A 2,489-nucleotide genomic window follows, 5' to 3' on the forward strand; every position below is an offset into this window, starting at 1 on the left:
AAGATTTCGAAAACTACCGTATACTTTGTTTCAATTAATATGTTTCTAAAAGAGATTTTGGTTCTAAAAAGATTAATCTATTGTTAAAAAGAAGAAATGGCTGGGTGTACAGATTTGGCCATAGTTAAACCAAAATGTTGCTAGAAAGTGGCTAAATTAACAGTGCAAGGACTATCAGCGCGCTCCTGTAATGACGTGAACAATTGTTGCAGTTTCATACTTTTTTACGAAACAAAAGGAAAAAGAAATTCATGAATTCAAGAATGAACAAAATAGCCAATTGCTAGAGTATTTCCTTATTGAGAAAGAAGAAGAAATAGTTGATAATGATGCTACTGAAATTGAGTTTTCTGGATTTATTTCCCACAATCCAAGCTAAATGAATATGGGTTCCTGAAATACACACGAGATGGCTCTTTTACTTTTCTTTATTCTTGCGTCCGAACGATATAATCACAAATATGCGAAGAGGTAAAACATTGAACTCAGTTTTCTCCTACATCACCCCCAGTGCATCAATATTTCAATAGAATTTAAGAACGAATGAAAACACCAGCTCCAGTGGCGCAATTGGTTAGCGCACGGTACTTATAGGACAGTGCTTGTGAGTCATGCCGGGGTTGTGAGTTCGAGCCTCACCTGGAGCATATCTTTTTTTCATTCTTGTTCTAATTAGATTGTTAATATGAAGAAATTCAACTTACATTTTAAAATCAGTATTTTTTTTTCTTATAAAGTGGTTACGTTTGTACACGCTGTTGAATATTCAAATTTATTTAAAGTGCTTTTATTTATTGTTTTCGGCAATTACTTTGCTTTCGCTAGAGTAGCTTATTTCTAGCGTTTAGTGGCACTGCCTAAATTTTCTGAGGAACGAAAACTAAGGAAAGATTTCGCTAAATTCAGAACTATTGGACTGATTTTTTTTTCATGTCCGTCCTCCAGGCTGAGTATAGTATATGGTATAAAAAATGTCATCATGAACCAAATAAATCTGTCGAAATTATGAATGTGCTGGATGCCTATAATCGAGCTTTCTTTCCAACAATCAGTAAACTACGCAATATCTTAGCTTGCTTACCAGTTGCAGCCACTTCGGTAAAAGATATCCTTTTCTTCAATGAAAATCAAATCCTATCTTCGAAACAGAACGTGTAGGGAGCAGTTTAGAGGACCCCATTCCAGGCCTGTAGCCAGCCCAAAAAAGTAAGGGGGCCCGGCTGATGTTAGGGGGGGGGGCGATGCAACCATATTATAGTTCATTTGCCAGCCTACCGTGAAAATTTTAGGGGGCCGGCCCCCTAGCCCCCCTGGATACAGGCCTGCTCCATTCCTCTCATCTAGTTGAGAAGGTAATTTATATTATGGCTGCTAGCAGACAAAGAAAATTGCTTCTGTAAACAGATAGGTGAACTCTTTTTCAATGGGTTTTGTAGTAAGAGTATGCCTATACTTTAAAGAGAAATGAGAGGTTTATTTTTTAAAACCAATAGATAGTTAATAAATTGAGAATTTAATGAATTTAGGTGTGTGTGCCAGAGATGGAGTGGGTCGGTGGGTCAGTGGGTCAAGTTTTCTGAGTGGGTCAGTGGGTCGTGGGTCAACTGCATGTGACCCACCACCCACCGTGACCCACTGCGACCCACCACCCACCATGACCCACTGTGACCCACCACCCACCGTGACCCACTGCGACCCACCACCCACCATGACCCACTGCGACCCACCGACTCAGTATGATCTACCGACCCTCTCTACTCACTGCATTGTAGACAGTATCTTCTGAAGACTGATAAATTTGTCTTCGTTTTAGTTCCAAGACCTTCATTTCCCTTCCTTTTCCACTTGTTTCTGTCTACTTACCTGAGGTGAGTATATCTAACCAAGTGAAAAAAGAACTTCAGGTGCTTTTAGATATTGATATTTTTAATTGTAATACTACTACTACTACTACTACTACTACTACTACTTATACTACTACTTGGCTTTCGAGATCTGTGAGTTTTTAGAGGAGCTAACTACTGGAAAAAATACATTTTTGAATCACTGTAATATATAAATTATTATATAAAAAATTGAATGTAACTATGTGTGCCTGATCATCACGGCCGAATTTCAAAGTCAAATGAAATTACTTTTGGTATAGTTAGGCCTTAATCCAAATTGGGATGTTGTATTGCTTTCATTATAATAGCTACATATCCTAAGGAGGGTGAGGATCCGAATTTTTGCGAAAAAAAAAATTAGTATCTCGCAAGCCGTTATACTTACTGAGCTGAAATTCAGTGATTAACTCTTTATTGAAAATAAACAGAATGTGTCCTAGCATATTTTTTAATTCTCCTTTATGGAGGGGGCACTTTCTATATATGGAAAATTGGTAGTGAGTTGGTTTGTAAAAATGATCGAAAACGATCGATGTTATTTAAGAAAAAAATCAGAAACAAAAAAATTACAGTGCTTGGCTTCATATATCCATTGCTTTCTAC

General features: G+C 37.4%; 1 non-coding gene across 1 annotated transcript; it reads left to right on the plus strand.

Moving 5' to 3' along the window:
• The first annotated feature begins 555 nt into the window (after positions 1 to 555).
• Positions 556 to 647, plus strand: TRNAI-UAU (transfer RNA isoleucine (anticodon UAU)). The gene is given in 2 exon segments: positions 556 to 593; positions 612 to 647. It is a non-coding gene; the product is annotated as a tRNA-Ile (tRNA).
• Positions 648 to 2,489: the final 1,842 nt, after the last annotated feature.

The sequence above is a fragment of the Thermobia domestica genome, chromosome 9 (assembly GCF_964235325.1).
Source record: "Thermobia domestica chromosome 9, izTheDome1.hap1.1, whole genome shotgun sequence".
NCBI lineage: Eukaryota > Metazoa > Arthropoda > Insecta > Zygentoma > Lepismatidae > Thermobia > Thermobia domestica.